This window comes from Pogona vitticeps, chromosome 3 (assembly GCF_051106095.1).
Source record: "Pogona vitticeps strain Pit_001003342236 chromosome 3, PviZW2.1, whole genome shotgun sequence".
Taxonomy (NCBI): domain Eukaryota; kingdom Metazoa; phylum Chordata; class Lepidosauria; order Squamata; family Agamidae; genus Pogona; species Pogona vitticeps.
In genome coordinates, this window is record NC_135785.1 from 103,045,138 (window position 1) to 103,070,908 (window position 25,771).

General features: G+C 42.6%; 1 protein-coding gene across 28 annotated transcripts in view; it reads left to right on the plus strand.

The window, feature by feature from the left end:
- The first annotated feature begins 10,851 nt into the window (after positions 1 to 10,851).
- LDB3 (LIM domain binding 3) overlaps positions 10,852 to 25,771 on the plus strand; it is a 202,713-nt gene continuing 187,793 nt past the window's right edge. For 18 of the 28 annotated variants that reach the window (XM_078390976.1, XM_072995086.2, XM_078390979.1 and 15 more), the window contains exon 1: positions 11,260 to 11,398. The gene's annotated coding sequence lies outside the window, so the exon portion shown is untranslated. Of the gene's footprint in view, positions 11,399 to 25,771 lie in introns of all 28 variants that reach the window. The other 10 variants (XM_078390997.1, XM_078390998.1, XM_078391005.1 and 7 more) reach the window with 5 other exon arrangements.

Consider the following 25,771-nt stretch of genomic DNA (forward strand, 5'->3'; position numbering starts at 1 on the left):
GGGACAGGCTTTCTGAGCTCCCCCTGCGCCTCCACAGTCGGGCTCGCTTTCCAGGGAGGGGGGTGTCCGGCGCCGTTCCGCGGGTTCTCGCTCCTTCCTCCCCCACACAAGTTCCCTCACTTATGGTCTCTTCTCGCCACTCAACATCTCAGTTGCTGCATGCAAATAGCTCTACTTGTGGGACAGTTATACGGGCATCTGCTGAAGGAAACCTGCAGCGGAGGGTATGGATGTGACCTTAAATTCCTTTTTGTTTGTTCTTATGATCAAGCCCTTCATGGCCAGCCTGTAGGCACACTCTGGTCACCTTTAGAGACTCTTCACTGCAGAGATCCCTCCATTGCCCTCTGAGGTCAGGCTGGTCATGACAGCAGAGCCCTTCATGGTTATAGCATGCTATCTGTGGAAGGCAATCTCTCCCTATGGAGGCTCATTGGACACCACCTCTGATGCCACTTTGGTGAAAACCAAAGACTTCTTTGTTTTCTCAGCATGAGTACCATCAAACTAATTGCAGGTCCAGGGTTTATCTCTTTAGCTAAATGTTGCAGGCTGTTGTTAAATGCTGCTTTCTTACTGGTCCAGAAAAAAAAAAAATCAAGAAAAGACTGTGTGGTCCTCAAGATTGCACAATTACAAAAGTAGGGATAACTTTTATTAAACCACTAAAGATTGCTGTTTGTTTGATTTTTTAAAAAGTGGCTCAATAAAGGTATTGTATTCTCTTGGATGTGTGAGTTTTTTTTACTAGAGCTTCAGGGGGATTAATTCCTTGACTACAACTTCCCAAATCCCCCACCAGATATGCTGGCTGTGGATTTGGAGATCTGTAGTCCAAAATAATAATGATTCAAATTTTCTGGTTTTTCCTCCTTTATTCTTTCACCTATTTAACTTTTATTTATTATGAAACCCCCACTCCACCCCATTTCTGTTTTAACACTTTCTCGCAAGCCAGCCGGAACATTTTACTGAAAAGCGGTGTGTAAAAAGATAGTCAGAGCACAATTCCTAATGAACATCTATTTAGAAGTATACTACACCGAATTTGGTGTAGCTTGCTCCAAAGCAAATATGTACAGGATTGCCACCTTAGCTAATTAGATAAAGTTGTGTTGCACATCAGTTATTTTGAAAAGGCACCTGTCAATCCCACAAATAAATAGAAGTTGTGGTAAACCTGAAGGATTTTAGGAACTCAAATGCAACAAAATTTTATGTCTTAAAAGAAAAGTATTACTTCAGGACAAAAGGATTCCCATTAATTGTTCCCTTGCACATTTTCAAACGTTTTCTACCAGTTTGTCAACTTTGGCATCTTTAATATGCTTTACTAGCACCACCAAACGTAAGTGGGTACTGAGGAAATACTTCCCTGGCTAGTAATGCCTTCTGAATCTGGAGTGTAAAGTTCAGCCAGGGAAGATTCTGTTGCTATAAAAAGACGTACACCTGTTAGAACATGTCTGCTTACAAGGGGATTGAGATGAGGGCATTAATCAGTGAATAACTTGCTCCTGGAGCATTAGGACCTCTTGTATGTGTGCGTAAACTGTTGTCCTTTGCTTACCACCTCTCATCTTGGAGGTTTTTCTTTTCACACATCCAAATTTCACAATAAGAGAAACTGGCTTAGGTTACAACTGTATGGAGAAATGGTTTCACTGATTGTTTTTAATCAATGTATCCAAATTGGCACCTTGGAAACTGCAATGATCTGGACATAATTTGATGTCAGAAGTAACTGTACCTTCGGGCTTGCATAGCAATCCAAAATGTACACAGCAATATGTAGTTTCTCTTTAAATATCCAAAACATTTACAGAGTCCTAAAATAAACACAAATATGTTTCCATGTTTATGGACAGTACATACAAAAAAAGACATTCACCTGAGAAAAAAGTGCACGCACTCATGTGCGCACACAAGAACATGAGGGTGGGGAATGAGCTATTATGCAGCTGGTGATTTGACTTCCATGATTGCTCTCCTTCCTTCTCCACTATGCGTGGTCCTTTTGTGTATAGTCACCTGAGTTTCATCCACAGGGCTGGCTTGCATAGGAGGCCAGTCACGTACAAATGTATGTGTATGAAGCAGCCTTACACTGAGCTAGTCTATCAGTCCAAATCTTACAGTATTGCCTACTTCACAAACTGATAATGACTGATCAGAGTTTCACGCATGAGTCACTGCTAGGCCTGTTGAAGTCGATGGGAATTGAACTTGGGACATGTTGCGTGCTAAGCGTTTGGCTCTGTTATGGAGCTATGACACGACCCCTTGAGAGCAAAAGTGTCAAGATCACCAGCAGCAGCAACAGACCCTGTGGTTCACTATTCATGAGTGCATTTCTGCTTTTTCACAGACTGTGCTTGGGAGATGGAAGGCCCTCGAGCCCTTGGCTGGATGCCTACGCCATGAAACCCTCCTCCTCCTCCTCCTCCTTAGGGATCTGGCAGCCAGTTTTAGAAATACAATCCTAATTCCTCGTTTCCGCTTAAAAAGTTGTAAGTACAGAGATGAAGCAATCACATGTATACAAGTGGGAGCAAAAGTGGGAATCCTAACACTAGGGAGAAAATGACTTTAGGAAACAAGTAACCGAGGGGCCTTGTCTAGAAATTCTCATTGAAAGGAGTGGGGTTGACTTCTAAGATAACATGCTTATCCATCTTCTGTGAGGCTGCAGTTGTGAGAACAGGCAGGACACTGTGTAGGACTGTCCCAAGGACCATACGGATATAACCCATCATGCTTTGGTTCCAAGGAGCTGTTTTTGGAACCCGCACAGAAGACAAGGAGCCATCACCACTGAGATCCAGCTCTTTCATTCAGGGAACGGAGCTCCCTCCACTTGTTTATCTCATGGCAATGCTCCCTGCATGTATGGGAAGTTTGGGCTTTGAAAAGAAACATTCAGTGTGTTTGCGACACAAAGGGGGAATGGCTTAGCGTTAGAGAGAGGGATTATGTTTCCTGCTGCACATGGCAGGTGAGCTGGATCCACCCCCTGTTTAAGCAGTGTTCAGGATTCTCCGTTTGAATGAGAAGCAGCTTAAATAAATGTTGATGAATTTAATTGTTGATTTGAATGAATGAATGAATGAATGAATGAATGAATGAATGAATGAATGAATGAATGAATGAATGAATGAATGAATTTTGTCTAATTTATTTCACTTCATTTAATTTGTTTTGCATTGAATTAACTATAAGGAATAAATACTGGCTGAAATCCCATGACAAAAATTATGTGGCACATGGCTGATGATGACTTCAGTCACTGTGGTTTTTCAGAAATTACAATTTCTACCAACCACTGGAGATCCCAAGCCTCCCATGGGATACCTCTTGTTGTGGGGAAGCCATTTGTTTTGGGGAAAATAACCTAAAAGCTGTTAGGATCACGTCCAACCTTTACTTTTCTAAGATAAAGGCTGCAAAGAAAGCTTGCTTTGCTGTCCGGATAAGCGAAGCTTCCAACCAGCAGGGCAGAGCTATTCCGCCTAGTATGCAATCTATCTGGAATTGGTCACAGTGACTGGCCTCCCCCTAGCATCTCACCTGATCATTTTGCAGCATTTAAAAAATCTAAAGTGGAGGCCATCTGTGGGGACCTAACCCCCTATTTGAAACCAGTAGATCAAGCTGAGACATCCAGTGCACTGTCTTGTCAGATGAAAATTACTTACTTTCAGCTGGTGGTGCCACTTGACATTGACAAGGTACTTGATCACTGCTGTGCCACCACCTCTTCCCTTGACCCTTGTCTGGCCTGGCTAATCAAAGCGGTCAGGCCTGTGACAACTGAATGGGCCAGTGCAATAATTAATGGGTCTCTCCAGGAGGGCAGGGTTCCCCTTGCCCTCAAGGAGACACTCATTAGGCCCATTAGGAAGAAACCGAGCATGGTGGCAGACAACATTGACAATTATAGGCCCATCACCAATGTTTCTTTCCTTAGCAAGCATGTAGAGAGGGTGATGACTGATCAGCTTCAGACTCTCTTGGATGAAACCAATGCCCTGGATATATTCCACTCGGGCTTCAGGCCACGGCACGGTATGGAATCAGCATTGGTCGCCCTGCTTGATGACCTACTGAGGGAAGCTGATAGGGGCAAAATGCCCTTGTTGGTTCTCCTTAATATCTCAGCCGCCTTTGATACCATCAATCTCAATATATCCTGGAACAGCTTTCTGAGTTGGGGGTTGGTGGCATGAGTCTTGCCAGGCTCCGGTCTTTCTTGGAGGACCATTCCCAGAGAGTCCAGCTTGGAGAAAATGTATCGGCCCTGTGGCTCCTCAATTGTGGGGTGCCACAGGGCTCGATCATCTCTCCAAACCTGTTTAATATCTATCTGAGGTTGCTGGGAGGGGTCATTTGGGGGTGTGGTGCTTCGTGTCATCAGTATGCTAATGACACACAGCTCTACATCTCCATTTTTCCAACAGCAGTGGGTGCCATTGCGTCCCTTGAGCGCTGCCTGGGGGCTGTACTGCAATGTATGCAAGAGAATGGACTGAGGCTGAAGCTAGACAAGACTGAGGTCTTGAGGGTGGGTACCCCTCCTATCAGTGGTTTGGGAATCTCCCTCTCTTTTGGGGGGCAACTCTCACCACAAAGAGTGTGGTCCACAGCTTGGGGGTCCATCTTGACCCAGCACTTACCATGGAGTCCAAGGTAGCGTCTGTGGTCCGTACCACCCATCTACATCTTCAGTGGATTGCCCAGCTGCGCTCCTATCTTGATGTTGGGGCGCTTACAACTCTGATCCATGTGCTCGTAGTCTTGAGATTAGACTACTTTAATGCGCTCTGTTTGGGGCTGCCGTTGAGAGTGATGCAGAAACTACAAATGGTACAGAACACAGCTGCCAGACTATTAACTGGGGTGAAAAAATATCATTACATTTCCCCCACTCTGGCGGCCTTACATTGTTTGCCCACTCGTTTCCGCATTGACTTCAAGGTATTAATGCTTACATATAAAGCCCTAAACAGTTTAGGACCTCGATACCTGGCAGAGTGCCTGCTCCCACCTAGCTCTACTTGTGTCACTCCATCTAGCTAGGCTGGGCGGCTGAGGGGCTTGACCCCCAAGAGTGGCCCAGAAAGAGAGAACTAGAAACCGGGCCTTCTCAGTGGTAGCCCCTCGCCTTTGGAACATCTTGCCCCCTGAGATTCGCCTGGCACCCTCGCTGGGAGTTTTTTTAGAACAAGTTGAAGACTTGGTTCTCCAGGCAGTCCTTCCCCCCTTCCATCACTTAGTTCCCTGTGTTTTTCCATCTTGGACTTTGCTTACTTCTCTTTTTTGTTTGAATATTTTCTGTTTTAATTCTTGTTCTATATTGCTCGGACTGTAAGCTGCCCAGAGCAGATTTGTTTGAATCTAGATGGGAGGGATAAAAGATAGATAGATAGATAGATAGATAGATAGATAGATAGATAGATAGAGAGAGAGAGAGAGAGAGAGAGAGAGAGAGAGAGAGAGAGAGAGAGAGAGAGAGAGAGAGAGAGATGATAGGGAGCTGTAGAAAAAATGTCTAGCTTCCAAAAATCACAGCCACTGGCAAAATCATCCTGGTCGTGGCAACTTCTAATAATTAAGGATTTCCAACCCCATCCTGCAACCCTTACAACTTCTCTATGAGAAAAGAGATCCCAAGTGAGCCTCAGAACATTCAGGGGAGGGAAGCAGAAATTCTTAATGCTTTGATTATTAAATTAACATCCCACCTTTCTATTACCCAGGGTGGTCCCCTTGTCACTTCTCTTCTTTATGACAAGCTATGGGTTGTAGTTCTATTTAAAGCAGAGTAGGTATACATAAGTATGACTTTTATGCACCTATTAGCTTAAATTAGCATATGCAATTTTAAAGGAAAAATGCCTCTCTTTTTGGTGATGCCTGCCCTCCTTTTCAGTGAGGTGGCAGTGGCCACCCCTATAACTAAGGCTGTGCATAATACACATTCAGACTACAAGACAGAGTGAATGGCGGTGTTTCTCTTTCAGTTTCTTGCGTTATAGCAGCTGTTCTTGGGAGATACTATCTATGAATGAACATGTGGTGTTGGAATGAGCTAAGATGTGAGCTTTTCACCTCTGGAGACACTGAGTTCAAATTTCAGCTGGGATTGCTCAAGTGAAAATGTGTTCAATGATCTTGTTTTCCCAAGTACAAGGAACCATTTGGCAGTCTATTAAAATCCTGCAAATTGGCAGATGCTTCCCATAGACGGTGGAAGACTGGGAAAGTGGGAGGTTGCCATGGGTCAAGACTAAAGTGTGCATGCTGAATTGGTAATGAGAGGCCTCAACATGCTGCCAGTCCCTATGGAATTCCAGATGGCCTGGGGTTTATATCTTTAGTGTGTTATCAAACTACTTTTTTTAAAAAAAATCAATTTGTTGTGTCTGTCAACCAATTAAATAGTTTTCAGTTGATAAATAAGACTTCGAACCACTTATTTAATCAAACTGATTTAAATGTGCATCATACCATTACTTCAACAGAGCAGGCTGTGGGCAGGACAAGAGACAGGATCCTTTGTGTCACTTGGAATGGATCATGTTAGCAGATAATGTGAAGACCTGGGTGGAGGAAGTGCAATTAATTTCTGTTACTAATATGCAGCAGAGTGTTAGACAAGGGTGTCGCTTTTCTATGCTTCTTTTAAACTTCCAATGTGTAGAAATTAGGGTGCAATAGGTTAAACAGGATGCTGGTTGGATGTGACTTCCTGAAGGTTCATCTGCAGGTGAGGTGAACTGCATTATACATCTGTGAATGAAAGGTCTCTTTTGTATTAGTGCTTTAGCTTTTGAGGACCCTTATGAGAAAGATACATCTGGTGCTGACAGTGTATTTTTCAATGTTTTTATTTGATAGATAATTTTGTATTGATTTCATTATTTTTAGCTCAGAGTTAGGTGAACTAAAAAAGAACTGGAATGGAAGTCTTGTCAGTCAGATAATTACAAAGCCCACCATCCTATCGCTAGTCCCAACCAGAGTAGACCCATTGACTCAGAGAGTTTTACAAAGACCTCGACTTACACTTCAGCAACTGATTTAACAGGCCTGGTCTTAGACAGGACTAGCAACAGCACACTAGTCAAAGTGCTTCACTTCAAACTTCTCAGGATAGTTTTGCAGTGTTTGTGGTGGGGGGACACTAGCAGACTGACCTTTGTGTGACAGACTGCATGGTGGCTGCACACTTTTTAAATTATTTCACTTGATTTTTCTTATTCTTCTTACCCACATGAAACATCATTTGCTGGTGCTTTCAGAAACACTTCCTTCAGTCCTTCATCTCATCTGCTTTTTGTCTCCTATCTTTTCAGGAATGAGCTCACAGGAAAGCTCTGGAAGAAACAAATCCCGTAAGAAATATGGAAGGATAATAAAATAAAAGTGTATGTGCTTGTTTGTTTGTTTGCTTGATTCTTTCTTCTCTTTGTCATCGAAGAAACTCTTGTTTGTTTTATTTTCTAATTGTTTTAATTACATCATTATTCAATTTCATTATTAACTCATTAACATTATATTTGTTTCATTACTCATGTTTGTTTTCTTCACTGATGGTCCCTGTCTTTAATAGTGAATATCTGAACAAAATCAGAGCAAGGTGCCTTCTCCTGAAGAAGCCCTCCTGGAAAATCTCCCTCTTTTTGCTATTCTCATGACAGGGCCTGGAAAAGGTATTTCTTCTTTGCCATTTCAATCCCTGCCTGTGCCCCATTCTATTTTCCATAAGCACCATGTCTTTGTGTCCGCCGAAGTGGTTATTTTTAACTGGCATGGATCTGCAACAGGTATTACTGAGGGACAGCATGCAAGAAATGACAGGCCGAGGACAAGCAAGTACAGCATATATAAGGTATGAAGCTTCATTAGCTCTTAGTGTATTTCTGCTGTGGGTCTTTATTCATCACAAACACAATGAATGCAGAAGGAGTTAATTGTAATCAGACTCCAAGTAACAAGACACCCATGTTGTACATAGTACATAAAAACCTGAAAATAACACCTTTATTTTGGGGATACTTTAGATATTTTTACTTATTATAAAGGAAGGATCCACCCTCTATTTTAGCAGGTGTGCAAATCTTTAAGGTATGAAATTACTTCCATTATTTAAAGTACTGAAGGGTGTACCCTAAGAAATACAGTGGTGCCTCCCAAGACGATTTTGATTCCTTTCATGGAAATTGCTGTCTTAAAAAAAACATCTTGCAAAACCCAGTTCCCCATTGGAATGCATTAAAATCTATTCAATGCAGTCCAATTGGGGGGAAATCACTATCTTGCAAAAACTATCCATAGAAGACACCATCTTGCAAAACACAGTTCCCCATACCATATTGGCAAAATAACAATCCCCTCACCTGTACTGCCTTTGGAAATTCAATGGGTCTCATAAGGACTTCCTCCTCTTTTTTTCTCCAGCAACAAAGAAAGAGGACTAAAGGAGTAAAAGCAGCCCCCCAGCTCCTGATAACAGTGACTCATTTTGCCCTGTTCCTTTACCACTGGGGAGAAAAAGAAAGTAATGCAAGATATCACCAGGACTTACTACCTTTATAATAGATCTTGATGAGAAGAAAGATGAAAAGGAATCCAAAAAATCCAGGAAAATCACAAGCACAACCTTCTATTAACACAAATTACACAATTGAATTCCCCACATTTAGGAAAATCTCAAGGATCAGCAGTATGCCCAAAGTACAATGGACAACCCTCTCTCTGAGAAAACTACTTTTGAGACATGGTATTCCCACTGCAAATTATGAGTTAGAATGGCCTTTGCACCTCATACCCCCTTCTGTCCCCTGACCCCCCAAGGCATGGTGACCCTCTAACTGCTCCTCCCACTCAATACATGGCTGCACAGCCGCAGTCCTGCCAGAGGCCAAGAGAGCTCCTCAGTGTTTTGGAGTGCCCAGTAGTACCCCCATCAGGGGCTAGGTGTTCCTCCCACAATCCTCCAGTGCACAGGTATTAGCATATGCTAATACTTTATGCTAATTGTGGGAGGAACACCTAGAATATGCACTAGAGGATTGTGGGAGGAACACCTAGCCCCTGATAGGGGTCCCACCAGGCACCCCAAAACACTGAAGAGCTCTCTTGGCCTCTGGCAGGACTGGGGCTGTGCAGCCCTGTACTAAGTGGGAGGTGCAGCCAGGGGGTCACCATCACTTGGGGGTTAGGAGACAGAATGGGGTAAGAGATGCAAGGGCCATTTCATGTTATAAAGGTGCTTATCCCAGGGGGATAGCAGTACCATTTTATAAAAGTGCTTATCCTAGGGGAGGCTCATTTATTATACTTTGGATGTGCTGTTGGGCCCTGTGGTTTCTCCAAATACGGAAACTCAGCTATATAATTTGTGTTAATGGGGGATTACATTTGTGATTTCCCTGGTTTTTTGGAATCTTTTTACGGTTTGGTTCCATATTGCTTTCACCATTTAAATTTATAGCCATAGCCTCATTGGCAGTGCTTTGCAAAATGGTTCCCCCCCCCCATTGAAATACATAAGACTTTTTTTTATCCCAAAAAACTGGGGGTGAAAAATGTATGCTGTTATTTTTCCAAGAGGCAGACCCTGGAAGGCCAACAGCATATACTTTCTCCCCCACTTTTTTGGGATAAAAAAGTGGGTCTTGTGTAATTAATGTGTTAAAATGGGGGGGGGGGAACTGTCTTGCAAGGCAAGGACCCAAACATCATCCAGTGAAAATTTCTTCCTTTTGCGAGGCACCACTGTAAATGTATATGAATGAATAACTATGGATGCCTTTGAGGAAAGAGCATCAAGACATTCTGTTGCCTGAGGCAAAGCATAGACGGCGCCCGCATCCCCCACAGAGGTCCCTAGGATGGTCACATTCTTTCAGCACCTGAAGCAGATCATCCCATAATTGCCCCTCCCCTTTCTTGCCAGTGCAGCCCTCAAAACAACACACCTCCATCGGGTAGTCTTTTGTATGTAAGGTGTATACATTCACCCTGAGAGGAACACCCCGTTGTCCTGGACTTGTGACACATGCCCTGAGTAGTCGGGTTAGCAGCTCTTCTGCGTGGGGATACAGACATACACTTCGAAGATCATCAGGAGGACACAAGGGGACTTTAGAAGTTTTCTTTTTTAAATTGCATGTAGGGGGCCCGGGGACTCCACCGGTGTTGGAAGTTTGCATTTGAGCCCTCATAGGCTACACACTACCCCCTTAGATGCCACACGTCGCTGCCACCTGTGAACAGAAGGCAGATGGGCGATGGAGAGAGAAGTTGTTTCTTAACTAAGGGTACTGCAAATGCAACTCCACAAACGTGGGATAGATAGAAACACCTAAAAAAAGAGAACGACATTATTTTTCAGATATGGCATTCTGTCGGTTTTCTTCCATCTCAGCCTTTTGGAAACCTTCACGTATTTATTTTTAAATACCAGCATCCCGGTGAGCTTGCAGCGTAAAACTAACGCAGAAGCAGACATTTGCCACTTGAAATCTTCTTTCGTATCTTTTGCCTCCGCCCAGCAAGGCTTTTTTATTTCGTATTCATTATGTCTACGTATAGTTCTGTTTACACAATCATACTGCGAGATATTCATTTTGTTTTTACACAAATAAATGCAGGCAGATTTGGAAACGTTTCAAGCCGGGATTGCGAGAGAGGGTTTGCAATTTCGAAACTAGGCCGGGCTTCTCCTCCTGCAGCTTCCCCTGGCAGGTCTCATTCTGTGCTGACTCCCAGGAAACGAAACGAAACGAAACACCCCACGAGGCTTGTCTGCAGCAGCACTCTTTTCAGTTTGGAAAGAAAGCAACCGGACAGTTGTAGTAGCAGCGTTCACTGTCGGTCCTATTCACCCTGCCAATGGCCCCCTTTTAGCCAGGACAGAGCCCTCGGCTGACTCTTCTTCCCTTTCATCCATATAACTTGGCTTTGCTTACCTTTGCTTAATGAAATAAACCAGCCTCCTTGACTCGGTCGGAACCAGTCTATAAAATGCAAACCCCCTCCCCGAACAGTGGCTCTGTTTATTTTCTTACCCTAACAGAGCTGGATCAGTTTTTACTTATGACTGACTCGGAAGGAAAAAGGAGACGATCGTGATCTGTGAGGAACGAACAAATAACCCCGACCCCCAAGGCAGCTTAGAGGGAAACCATTGGGGGGGGGGGACAATAATAGACGAAGCCTGGGGGCAGCTGTAGCTTTAAGAGGTCCACCTTAAGGAAACCCACGTCCTCCCCCGCTCTTGCCCTGAGTGGGCAACGTCACCGGGGATGGCAGGGATCAAATAAATGTGAGGCTGGAGCGCCAGAAGAAGCCACACGAGTTCCCCACCGCGGATCTGCAGAGCTGCTCCCAGGTAGAGACGACCAGCTGGTCTCGAGCTTGTTCCCTGTCATCTGTCTACTAGCTGCACTAATCCTGTTTCTCTCTCTCTCTCTCTCTCTCTCTTAGCCCGGCGCTTCTCTGTAGACTTACTTCCCGCTGAGTGCATGTTAACCGATGCTATTACTACTGCTGCTGCTGCTGCTACTAGTTCTTTCCCTCTTGTCTGGGTAGTTGTCCCTCACTTTCCATCCGAACTGAACACGCTCTTTATTTATAAATATATTTATAAAAAATACATATATTCAAATCCTCTGTTGCAAAGCTGCTGTCACGTCTGCATTTCAGGCTTGTGCCTGTTGGGATATTAAATCAGGCAGATGTGCCAGATGGGATTTGCTGCAGGCCATTTGTTCACTAATCACTCAAGCTTGGCTTTTTATTTCCTCCACCACCACCACCCCCCCAAGTCCCCCTCACTGCCACGCCACCTTTTCTGGTTTGCAAGCCCTAACGGTCGCCCGCTTTTCAGCCAGGACTGTCCACAGCTCATAATTCATTTAATTCCTCCCATCGCATTGCTCCCATATCTAAGTCTCAAGATTACAGTCTATATTTATATTCTGCCCCCACCCTCTGTAAACTGTTGGCCCAAAGACATGGACACAGAAGAACTAGAGCCAAGCCTTTGATGCTTGTTAACCCACTATTTAGTTTCCCCTTTAAAAAAAAAAGAGAGGAAAAAACTACAATTCCGGCTTCTGTCCAGATTAAAGTATTAAAATATTCATTAGCAAAAGCATCCTGGAATTATTGTTGCTAGTCCAAACCAGATTACCTTTTGTGAGCAGTCAATAAAATGACTACAGTGTATCCTACTTTTATCCATATTTACTCAGATGTAAAGTCAGTGCAAGCCCAAGAAATTTTGCTGCCCAAGGTGGTAGAGGAAATGTTGCACAATCCAAGTCAAAAGACAGAATGCCCAAAGCTGGGGACATTATTTTGACACCTGAGGCATCCCACAGACCCAGAAATACCTCTCCCCATACTTGACAGTAAAAATATACGGCCACTACTAATGACTAATTGTTTCCTGCCCTTTCTGCTACCCGAGGCAGCAGCCTTATGCTGATTAATGTGAGAGCCAGCCCTGAGTAAAGTCCATTAATGGGGCTTACTCCCAAGTAGGTTGCATACAGTTGCAGTTTTAAGGAACTCTAATTGTTCTGACAATTAGTAGTTTTCTAGTAATTCCTTTGAAGTTCATCCAAGGTTTTATTGCCAAATTAGGAACTGTGTCCCCCTTACTCATGTTAGAGCATTGTACACTTAAATTTGTACCTTCTGTACTGTATTTTATAGTTTGACCAATGCGTCCACAGATGCCTCAACATAAATCAAACAAAGAAAATAAGATCCAAATTGATCTTTTCAGTATTTCTTCAGATATACTTCTCAGCTTTAAAGCACCCATCACGCATAGTTCTGAATTGGTCCTCTAAATGATGTCTTCTTGCCTTGTGAAGTTTTTAATCAAGGATACAAAAAAAGTTTCTTACAGGAAACCTGGGGGGGGGAGAGAACACATAAACTTTATAAAAAGTTTTAAAAGTTTTATGACATAGATACTCCACATCTAGTTACATCATTTTTTTCCACCGTGATATTTGACTGTGCTAGAGATTTGGAGTAGACACATGCTAGTTTTTTAGACTACAGGTTGCAGAACGCACTGGCCTACGTGGCTGCTGCCCATACTGGCTGGGGTACTCTGACAGTGGTCATCCAGCATTTTAACTTTTCTGATCTCTGCAGAAATATGAAGGCCTTAATGGCTAGGTGCTGCTGACTTCTAGAATGGAACCCTCTGCTTGCAAGAGACTGAGTTTGTGCATGGTAAAATATATTTCTATTTAGCCCCTGGACTACCATATGTAGCTCTTGAAGCACTACCACAAATCTGCTGCCCTTGCTTTAGAGACTGCAAAGCAAAAGGATGAAAGTTATGAGCCCTGATTAAGTCGCACACTATTTTTGTCTGGGGTTTGAGTTGGAACGCTCATACAGCAAAGCTGAGGAATTGGGTCCAACAAAACCTTGTCTCTTTAGTAGCTTAAGTTAACTAAAGTTACATGCTGGCATCATGTAGAAATGCCTTCCAGTATTTTAACTCTAACAAGTCTCAATTTAGCAGTCTCAAACTGCTGACCCCTGAAGCAGCTGCTATGGAATTTTGTTCTAAGGAAAGTTGTTACATTTTCAAATGGTCAGCTTTCCTCTAAAACCCATAATTCAAGAAGAAAGGAAGGTAGGTGGGAAGAAAAAGCTTTTCAGAGGAGTGTGCCTATGTTTATTTATTTATTTATTTTATTTCATTTATACCCCACCTATCTGGTCATTGTGACCACTCTAGGTGGCTTACAACAGATATAAAACAGATACCGGTATGTGCATAGAAATGATTTACATAATTAAAGAATTACTACAAGATGACAAAAACGGAATAAATCATAATAAGAAAAGGAGGAGAGAATTAGGAATTAACAGGAAGGCCTGCCTAAACATCCATATTTTCAGTTGATTTTTAAAAATGCCCAGCGAGGGAGCCATGCAAATCTCTGGAGGTAAGTTGTTCCAGAGGCGAGGAGCCACTGCCAAGAAGGCCTCTTTTTTTTGTTTTTTCCTTCCGGGCCTCCCTCGGCGTTAGGCTCCTCAGCCTCACCTCCTGACTCGCATGAGTGACACGGGTAGAACTGGGTGGGAGTAAGCGTTCCGCCAAGTATCGAGGCCATAACAAACTGGTTTGACACTTGCTCTGTTACTCCAGGGAATTCTGGGAACTGGAGTCCTGTGTGTGAATCTTGTCACAGAAAACTCAGCAGCCTCAGCAAACGATACCTCCCAAGGTTCTTTGGTGGAAGCCATGACAGTGGACCCAATATAAAAGTAATATACAGGTGTAATGTAGATAAACCCTCCATAGAACGATTGTAAAGCAATTGACAACGGCAACCATGGCTCCATGAACTATTTAGCATTTTTGCCCTGACAAGAACATGTTGAAACTGAGGCTGAAGGTGAATGATTTTGCCCAAATCAAAGTTCAGTATTCACAATATGTGGGAGTATTTACAGTATTTGTCCTGTTTGAAAACATTTCCCTGATCCTCTCATGTCTCCATCTGTTCGTGGATTCAAGTGGCTTATAATAGCAGTAATCCAAAATACATATCTAAAATAACTGTGAGAGTATTATTAAACTAAAAAAGAGATATTTATCACTGAACTGTTAAAAACCAATGATCTGAAAACTTATGAGAGAATATAAATATTTTTGCATTTAAAATGAAATAAGAAGAAGCAAGACTTGTTTTGATACATTTGTTTGCATCAGGGATACTTATTTCCCCCCCTATTTGGATAAATGGCAGAAGAAGAGATTGGTTTAGGATAGAATTGTAGAATCGACAAACTACTATTGTATTCGTGTTGCAGCGTTGGCCATATTGGCTAGGAATGTTGGGAACTGGGGTTCAGTAGCATTAGAGATGCCTGTAGGTTCCTCAGCTTTGGGCAGCAACACATAAATCTAATCTTTTAGTCTTGTGACATTTTCACACCCAGGAACAGCTCCTAACCTGGGGCGTTTTATAGATTGGGATAGAGGGGAGCCTCTGCCCCAAATTTCGGTTGGGCACTATCCTGCAGTGGTCATGGGTCATCTGTACTTTGAATATAATCTACATCTCGCGAGCCACTTTGAATTGTATAACATTGTTCCCTCTCCAGCCATATCAATCCCATATTGTTTTAACAGTTATTCTACCCCACCCCAGGGATACACTGGATGCTATAGTTCAGGATACAAGAGTGGCAATTATACTTACTCTCATCAGTTCACAGTTCCCAAGATTCTGTGAGAAAGTTCATGACTGTCAAACTAACATAGAAATAGGATTGTTGTGGGTTTTTTGGGCTCTTTGGCCGTGTTCTGAAGGTTGTTCTTCCTAATGTTTTGCCAGTCTCTGTGGCCAGCTAATGACACCCATCAATCACAGTGACAGATAATCTCTCCTCCTTATCACAACAATACACCCACAACAAGACACACTAATCACCCATCTCCTGAAAAGGACAAAAGCCTATCTCATAGCCATAAATACTCAACTCCCAAGCAAACTACACCAGAGCACAGAGTGCTGTCCTCTGAAGATGCCAGCCACAGAGACTGGTGAAACGTTAGGAAGAAGAACCTTCAGAACACAGTCAAAGAGCCTGAAAAACCCACAACAACCATTAGATCCCGGCCATGAAAGCCTTCATGAATACATTTAACATAGAAATACTTTAAACATCTGCTGCAGACTCACTTCCATTTTCCCTGTCGCTTGATTTGGCTTCTCTTTTATTGGCAGCTTACAGTTGAAGGCAACTATATCTCCCCCCCCCCAAATCCCACTACTGCCACTGTCTACTTTCTCCATTTTGATTGGCCAGTACTGTACTGTATGTTAGCATATGGTATGGGAAATGTTACAAGGTGTTAGAATATTCTTTTCAGGAAGAGGCTCCCATTGGATTGTGTTGCGTGATGACATGGCCCAGTAGTGGGGCTGCTCCTGTACATTCCTGACCAGTCAGCATGAAGGGAAGCTTCTACCCACTGTTTTGTTTATCCATGGTCTAGATAGCTTGCACTGTCAAGTCAGAACTGACATATAACAACCCTAATATGGTTTTCAAGGTAAGTGAGGTATTTAACCCGTGATTTTACCAGTTCCATCCCCCAGTGAGTTTCTGTGGTAGAGCCAAGGAACTGAAACCAAGTCTCCTGAATCTTAGTCCATTACTATATCTACGATACTGGGTACTGTACTTGGTCAAGATACAGTGGAGCTTAAAATGTCCATTTCACTATGCTTAGTGCCTGCCCATGCTCTAGTTTCCAGGTGCTTTCCAGCTAAGGCTCAGGTAGGGTTGTATTTTTGCTGCCTTTTTAGTTATCCATAGTTTGCTAGGGACTGTGGGACTTGCTGGAACCTCTTCTTACCTTTAACAGATAAAAGTGACAGATGCCAGTAAAGTCAGATTGAGACAAATCTTTCTTGGGGCAGACTTCCGAAATTCAGATGGAATATGGTTACTGTAGAAAAGGCAAGGCTCCAAGCCCTCCTAGATTTAATATATCCAAGTCCCCATAGACTTACCTATTATAGCTGTGTAATATGAAGATTAAACTGTGCAAAGATATTGTTTGTAACCCATAAGGGAGATTTCAGGAAGCCAATAAATAGGGACAAGCCTTCTGTTATACAACAGCATCATTGGCATGAAGCAAAAATGGGCCAGCCCAGAGTTCTCACATATTCTTTTATTTATCAACATGGCTGCCTAACAGTGAAACACAGAACTAGTTGTTTCTGTTTTAAACTATGCTACATTTATCTAACACACTGGAAGACTGTGCAGAAGAGCTGTAGTGTAAATGGTGTAAATGGTCTTAAGTCTATCAAAGAAATCACCAGATAAGGCTGGAAAGGACTCGTGTTTGAGACCTGGGAGAAGCATAACCAGTCTGCACAGATCAGGTTGGCCAACTTGTGGCTTTCTGGACAGTTCTCCAGACTTAGGTATAAGGCAGATTCCTATATGTTTCATCCTTTATATGTAGCAGTGTGTAGAATCTAGAACCCAGACTTCCCCTCACAGGTCTCTGAAAGATCCTTCAAATGTTTTAACCTTCACCTTTGCTTGTGGCCAGAGATGATTCATGGTCAGAGATGAGTCGTAGCTATGCCAGAATGCTAGATTTCCAGTTTTCTCTTCGTCTTTCTTTCTTTGACATTTTAAAAATTCTTAATGGTGATGTAATACCAGTGTGTGTGTGTGTTTAGTCGTTTAGTCGTGTCCGACTCTTCGTGACCCCATGGACCAGAGCAGGCCAGGCCCTCCTGTCTTCTACTGCCTCCCGGAGTTGTGTCAGGTTCATGTTGGTTGCTTCGCAGACACTGTCCAGCCATCTCATCCTCGGTCGTCCCCTTCTCCTCTTGCCATCACACTTTCCCAACATCAGGGTCTTTTCCAGGGAGTCTTTTCTTCTCATTAGATGGCCAAAGTACTGGAGCCTCAGCTTCAGGATCTGTCCTTCCAGTGAGCACTCAGGGTTGATTTCCTTTAGAACTGATAGGTTTGTTCTACCAGTAATATTCTAATTTCAAGAATTGTGATTAAGGCAGTGGAAGATCTTGTACATCACTAATTCTGTTAATATTGCATGGGCTGAGGAGGAGACAGCAGGGAAACTGTCAAAATCTGTTAGGCAATCCTACCATGCACCAATAGTTGAAATGTTCAACTATTTGTAGGTGATATACTTTAAGGGGGTTGACATGGCAAGGAAGAAGTGAGAACCCATTTTTTAAAAATGTATTTAGCGTAGCAATGTTTTTTGAACTACAACTTCCACAATCCTCCAGCCAGCATGGCCAGGAATGTTACCATTCCAGTTATATATCTGGCATGTGAGGAAGGGAACAAACACCTCTGGGTAGTGGCTCAGAATAGGAACACTCTCACGTGTTGACAGCGTCCATGTTTCAACAGCTAATGTCAGATTTGTTGCTGTGTTGGAAACAATTCAAACTGTGACAGGTTATGAAGTTGTCATTGTATCTTTCCTGACATCCACAGTGGCCTTCCTTTAGAGAAGCATAGTTGAATTATGGGGCATAGGCAGAAGAGACTATTAGTGAGGTTGTAAAAAGCCGTACAAACACAGGGATGGGGTGAGGAATACAGAGTGAAGTAATATTAGGAGGAGAAATCTTGCTTCCTGAGAATGGCAGCCCTTGTTTTCTCTTTTGAATTTACAGCCCGTCTGCATAGGAAACTATAGTTGTACATAGAAATTGTAAGTGTTACATTTTCTAGACTACCACTTGTGTAATCCTGGCCATGTGAGCTGGGAGATTTTGGATTAATATTGTGAAAAATGTAGGTTTTCCTAGTTGTGGTGCTTTTTATTCTTGTGATTTTCCACTTACTAATTATGGCCCCGTGATCTACCGTTAGACAGTATCTTTTTCCCCCCCTGAGCACGCTCCGTGCCTGGACTGGGAACTTGCTTTCCCCCTCTGTCTATCAGGATAAGGGCTAACCTGTTCTGTGTGCTACTAGAGAACGAGAAGTACAGAAGCTGGGACAAGTTGTTTAGATCTGGTCACGTATCCACTCTCCACTTAGGTCAAAAGATATTTCTCATTTCTGTGTTCGTTCTCTCTGCCCTCTCTCTCCCTCTGCCTCACTTCTACTGAGTATGGGACTGGATTCAGAAGCACTTCTTGGACGGTTATTAAGTGCCCATATGGAGTCAAATTTAAATGGATGCACTAATATTACTTCATGTCAGTGATTTGATAGGACAACGTCAGTATTATTTAAGGATGTGGGTTGTCACCATTGTCAAGTTTCATTAAATCTTTCTAAGATGGAATCCTGGCTGAGAAGCCCTCACTTTTAAAGATACCTGGCAAAGCTTTTGTTCTTATGATGCCTCAACAATGATCCTGTTTGTATCTGTCAGACCACATTAAAGGACGCAGAAAGGGTGATGGTATTTTTGTTCTTTGAAATGCCTCTGCTCCTTTTCCAGTCAAAGTCAATGGCTTATGTAACCCAAGTATATGTGGCAGTTATAGGTGTTATAGCACCTATAAAAATGTGTGACTTCAGAAGAGAGCAAACCAATAGACCTCACAAGATGCATCTTTCTCTTTAAAATATCTCTAAGGATAAAGAAAGAGAAATATATTTAACTGGACAGTGAGTAGATCTCTTTGAAGAAAGCTTCTATAAATTTGACACATCTGTCAAAGGGAAGCATTATACGTATAGCAGTGCGAGGACAGGTAATAAAATAAGTGTGGTAATAAGTACCTGCAATTACCTATAAAGCTGTATATGATTTGTTTCTCCCATGTGAGCCTACCCAGCTTTTAAGATGGGACCTCCTCTTAGTATTCCCTGCCATCAGAGGCACATCTATTGGGACAGGAAAGATATCCCACTTACAGACTCTGGAACTACCTACTGAGGAAGACAAAAGCCTTATTTAGGTGCTTTTTAAGACTGAAGAACAAACACATGAGTTGGGGAGCGTGGCAATCTAACCGGAAAGCCACTGTTCTAATTCATATGGAAAGTCTCAGAAAGAAGAGTGACACAATTTTCTGTGCTATAGGCCCAGCATCTTGCCCTGGTTATGTCTTTGCAGTACATGCTTCAAGGACCCATGAATAGGTCTCAGATTGGTTGGCTCTTTGTTGTCATCCCACTGACAGGTGAAGACCTTTTCATTCATGCTGGCCTTTGGCATATACTGTACGCCCGTCTGTTGTTGAAAGGCCTCTTAACTATTTAGGTGCCACCTTCGTCTTTGGATTAGGGCACATAATTTATTTATTTTATTTATTTATTTCTTGGACTTATATACCGCCCCATAGCGCTACAAGCACTCTCCGGGTGTTTCAAGATATGCTTTGTTACCTGTATTTTAGTACAGTATTATTTAGCTTCCTTGATCATTCCCCTGACCCACCCCCCTTCTTTTTTGTGGATGAAAGATGTGGTAAAAATTAAATAAAGACTATATTTCTGAAGAATGCTAAACTGCAGCCAGAGTTTAGCTGTTGGGGATGGAGGCTGATCCATCAGGGCTTTTCCAGCCCCCCCTCTATGAATTTTCTGGCCTGTACCTTTATGTGGATTTGGATATCGTTTGCAGGTCCTTGCTATGAATCTTGGGCTACAGCTCCCAGAAGCCTCCTGCCATCATACACTATGTGGCTGAGGAATTATGGAAATTATAACTCAAAAAGTAACTTTTTCTGGCTCTGCTTATAATGATATTCCCCCCCCCCCACTGATGAGAGCTAAAAACTAAAAAAAGAAAGCAAGAAGTTTGGTTTTTGGGACACAAAGTTTTCGTACAGTGCTTCACTGTGCAATTTCCACCCTACTTCCTATGATTAGCCTTGCTAATAGTCTCTTTTTCCTGTCCTCCATAATTCAGGTACACACTTGTTTAAGAAAGTCCTGACTAATGTCTGCAGAGGTACAGTGACAGCTCTATATCCTGCCACGGTATGAATTGTTTTCCATATGGCAACGGATCTGGCATTAGCTGTCAGATCATGGATACTGTCAAAGCAGGATGGGGTTCCTATTCTGGGCTTCCCCCTTGCCTTCACTCCCTCCTTCTCATGCCAGACATATAATTGGTACAGTACTGCTGTTAGTGTTCCATCAGCATCTCCTTTCGTATAAGTGTTTTTAGCAATCAACTAAAGGGCAGTGTTCACTAGGGCTTTGTGAACTTTGGTCATTTTGGTATTTGAGAGGGAATCTCATCCTGTTCCCTGAAATGATTTCAACAAATACTGCTTCCAAAGCCTTTGACCTTCTTTTTCTGGCCCGGTGTGGTTGGTATTAGAAAGGAGGCTGACTGCTCTTTTGTTTTAAAGAAATATGATACAGTCTGTGGAGAAAAAGGTCCTCATGGAAGGGCTCGAACACCATCTTGTGGAACAATGTAGTCTTCCAAATATCCTCATGTTTAGGGTTCTCCCTAAATTAATTCCTCTCCCCAATTACTATGTTACTATATTAAGTTATACTGTACAGTGGTGCATCGCGGGACGATTGCCTCGCGGGATGATTAATCCGCAAGACGATTAGTTTTTGCGATCGCTGTTGCGCTTCGCAAGATGAGGTTTTCCTATGGACAATTTTCGCAAGAGGACTTTTTTCCCCATTGGAACGCATTAACTAGAATTCAATGCATTCCAGTGGGGAACCACGTTTCACAAGACGATGTTTTCTATGGACGATTTTCGCAATATGACGATTTTTACATTGGAATGCATTAAACAGATTTCAATGCATTCCAATGGGGAACCGCGTTTCGCAAGACAATGTTTTTGCAATACAGCGTTTTTCGCGGAACAAATTAACCTTGTCTTGCGAGGCACCACTGTACTTGTAACATAATGAGAGATTATAAGATTGCTGTGATGTGATGGTGTCTGCCAGGTTGGTAGTTTCCCTGCTCCCTGGGAATTTTAGGGGCAAAACCTGAGACCAAAGAAAGGGTGGCCTCTTGTGATGTCACAGGAAGTGGACCCTCATATAACAATTGCAAAATTGTAAAAAATTGTGTCCCTGTAAGTGAGAGATTCAGACAATTTGGTTTTCTTACTTCAGTGCAAACAAAGCTGTGTGGTCCTTATGCAATACAAAAGCAAGGACAATTCATTTATCTTTACCAGACCACTAAGAATTTAAACAAAAACCACGCAAACACAAGAAAAATGTTAGCAAATTTTAAAAAAGTCTTCTGATAAACATATAATCTGTTCTTGCTTTTGTACTCCAACAAGTGTATAACACAAACACAAGCATCTTCATGATGAGCCAGTGAGCCTTGGGACCAACTCAGAGCAAGAAGAAGTTGGGCAATCTAGGTATTAAAATGTCATTCAGTAAAATCAGGTATTTTCTCTCTTCGTCAGTGCAACTCCCTGAGACTCCAGTTTACACCTTGAAATGTAGTACTGTAGCACTTTATGAGTCCTAGTAAACAAGAATCATAAGATGAGTTTCTGTCTCTTCTGAGGTTATAAATACAAAGTGATGAATTTGGACCTTAGAGGAATGGGGCAGAATGAATGTCAAACAGGTGCAGGGGGATACAATTGTCATTTCATTCCTTCAAGAAGTACTGGATGCAATCCAGCCGTTGGTTGCAGAACCATCCTAGTTGAGACTAGCAATTAGATTTAGCCCCCAGTCTCCAGATTAATATATTTTGTGATATATCATGTTTAGTATCTAGAGCTTTGCTTATATGACTGTGTTGTTTCTTTGTATAATATGTTTTGTTTGATGGCTGTGCTGGTTAGGTAGCTAGCTGGTGCCAGATTAGTCATTGTTAAGATTGTTGTCATCCAGGATGAAATCCTGGATTGATCTGATGGGTTCATCTGGCTCTCATCCCATACAACTGTCTGGATGAGATGGTAGTGATTACGGTTGCTGGGTTTCAGGACTCTGGCTTAAATTTTAGGGCACTGTTAGACTTTGCTGAGTCTCCAGGCAGTGAGACAAATCTCAGGGCAAGGAGAACAGGAGGACTATTTTGGGGGGGGGAGGGGTGGTGTGTGAGGTAGTTTTGAAGCCAAGGAACCCATCTTCACCCACTCTCAGCTAGTGTCAGGGCTTACTATCTCAATGTGAAAGTGTTTGTATGTATGCTTCCCCAAAGGACTTGCTTAGCCCAAGTGCATATACCCACTGGTTCTTTCGTCAACTCCCTCTCCTTGTTCTAGCCCTTTTGCTGGACCAGTGTTTGGTTCATCCTTGGGTCCACTGGAGCAAGGGCAGGGAGTGGTACAAAAGAGTTACAGCTCATGAACTTTCTTGTTGCACAAGCACTGGCAACATTGGTATAAAAACCTGGGGTAGAAAGACTCTCATTCTGTGTCTGTTCTACCTCTGTGACATTCCAGGGATCTGCCTGCTGGTCTCAGTTTTTGGTCCTGATATCTTGGAAATGTGATGCTGCTGACCTGGCAATCCTTGTCGTGGTGGCAACACTTTCACTTTTCACTTTCACTTTGTTGCCTGGGTTTCCTAGTGTAACAGTAGCTTAGATATAGGAACAATCTCATTCCACTTGCCACTTTTATTACATTGGATATTAGTGATTTGGTCTTCTGTTCTGGAAAAAATGGTGGTGGTTTGTAAATCTTACTGAGTCTTGAAAAGCCCGAATCTTATCACAGGGTTTAGGCATGTCAAGACACACACACACCGGTCTCTAAAGGAATTGGAGACTTCCCTCTCTGAGTTTTATGGAGCGGAATGGATTTCTGAGAGCTTTAAAGGATCTTGCTCCTGTCATGGCTGATGATTCTTTCAGGATTCTGTTATGTTGTTGTTATGTATCATCAAGCCAGAACTGACTTATAGTGACTCTAATAGGGTTTTCAATGTAAATTCCCCAGTGAGTTTCCATGGCAAAGCTGGGGAATCGAACCCGGGTCAAATGAGTCCTAGTTCATTATTCTGTCTACTTCAGAACATTGGGTAACCAGCATCAGGATCTTAATTGTTGTAAAATTAAAGCTGTTTTTCTGGTTTACTGAGGGTTTTAGTATGATGGTACTGGAGGGCGAACAGCAACTGTGGAGGGAATTTTGAGGCAAAATCTGACCAAACATAATTTAGAGCTGGTATACTGTATTTTAGAAACAGCTTAGTGACACTGATGGCAGAAAAGGAGACTTCCCCTTCTACCTCCATTTTATTCCATTCAGAATGGTCTAGTGGAGACCATTTATAACGCAAGGCCTGGTCCATGAAGGTTTGGAGAGAGCTGTTTGATGACTTTCTGTGACCAGTGTACGAGATGCTCTGCAAAGAAAGTCAGTTTTATGCTTTCCATTCTTAAATCCACATTGAAGACAGTACTGGCCGATGGACCTTTGAAAGCTGCACATCCTGTTATGTAATGAATACTGTTAAGGCAGCCTAAATATGTAGGCAATATTTACCATACCTATATAAGAGCCCAATCTTTGTATGTCCTGTTTGATTAATAAGCTGACTAAATAAGTGTGTGGAGGTAACAAAGATTTATGTGAGAGACAGTGAGGTTCCAGTGAACTTAAAAGCAGTGCTAGTGTAGCCTCTGCTTAAAAAACATCAGAGTTGTTGCATCATATTGGTTGTTTTTTACCTATTGCCCAAGATTCCATTCCACTCAGTCACGTAATGGCCAGAAATAGGATTTTTGGAACTAATGAAGTCTTGCCCTATAATTTTGCAGGACCCTCCCAGTTCAAATTATGGGACTGGAAGCCATCAAACAGGTAGAAGGCAGAGCAGCCCTCTTGCCTCCGTCCAGTTCCTGTGCCAGCACTGTGGGACTTCTGAAGATTCCTTGTGATTCACAAAGGTCTATGGAGGGAAATTTTCCAATAGAGGCTGCCTCCATACCCTTTTTATAGAGTCAGCCTCCATTGGAACTCACCTCCTCATGCACCTTTGCAAGTCACAGATAATCCTCACGATTCTCATTGTGCAGCAGGACACTTTTCTGAGGGTGAGAAGCAGCAGCATGGGGATGGCATAGAGGCAAAAGGGCTGCTCTACTTTCTACTGGTTTGACAGCTCCCAGTCCCATAATTTGATCTGGGGCTTTCTCTTTGTTAATTCTGATAATCTCATCCCCAATCATGGTAATGTAATTTACATTTGGGAAATAGCTGTGGCCTGTTTCTGCTCCCTGCAAGTAGTAGTCAAAAGCACCCTGCCTCCAACTCTGGAGGTGTCATATAGTGACACCTAGCTTGGAGGGGTTCCTCTTTTGGGGATGTGAGTCCCAGAATCTCCTAGCCAACCAGCTGCGAGATTCTCATTGTCCAAAACAATAGCCAGTTGTCAGGACTAACATAGTTCATGAATTTGTCTCATCCTTTTTTAGAGCCATCCAGGTTGGTTACCATAAGTGCATCTTGTGGCAGTGAATTCCACAGTCTATGCAAAACTATGCATCCTCTTCTATGTTCTAAATATCCTGCTACACAGCTTTCTTGTGTGCCCTCTCAATGTCATGAGAGACGGGCAGAAAATAAATTCTCTTTGTCCTCTTTCCTCACACAATGTAATGTGTAAACCTCTATTTATTTATTTATTTATTTATTTATTTATTTATTTATTTATTTATTTATTTATTTATTTATTTAACTTATATGCCACCCACACTACCCAAAGGTCTCTGGGAGGCTTACAGCATTTAAAATACAATAAAAAGGCAAAATAAAAGGGCAAAATAATTAAATGCAATTAAAATATATACATTCTAATGCATCCACCAGCTTTATTTTTCTTCCTTTAAGCTATATATAGCTGTGAATGCCATAAAATTCCCAAAGGAACAGTTTGGGTGTGAGGTTGGGTACTTGCTGTCTCCCCCCCCCCCCCCGCTCTCCCCTTGACGTAACCATACTAGAGTCATTTTCTAATTTAAAATTGTCAACATTTATTAAAGAAGTCTCAATGGGAACAGCAGCCATTTTGATTACATTCAACGCCTCTTCTCTCTCCCTTGGAAAGGGTTCCAAGAACTTGGTTCCAACTTAACTTTATTCTCTCCACCAACATTGCAGAGGTCCTCATTCACAGGTTTTAAACCAGGTGTCGACTCCTTTGGCAGTAGCAATGGCAGGGGCCCCTTCCTCCACCTCTCCTCATCCCATGGCATTCCCCAGGGTTCTCTTGGGTGTTCTCGGTCTGTCAGTAGAGGGTCTCTTCCCTTGTCTCCAAGGGTCCCCTCTCGTTTCTC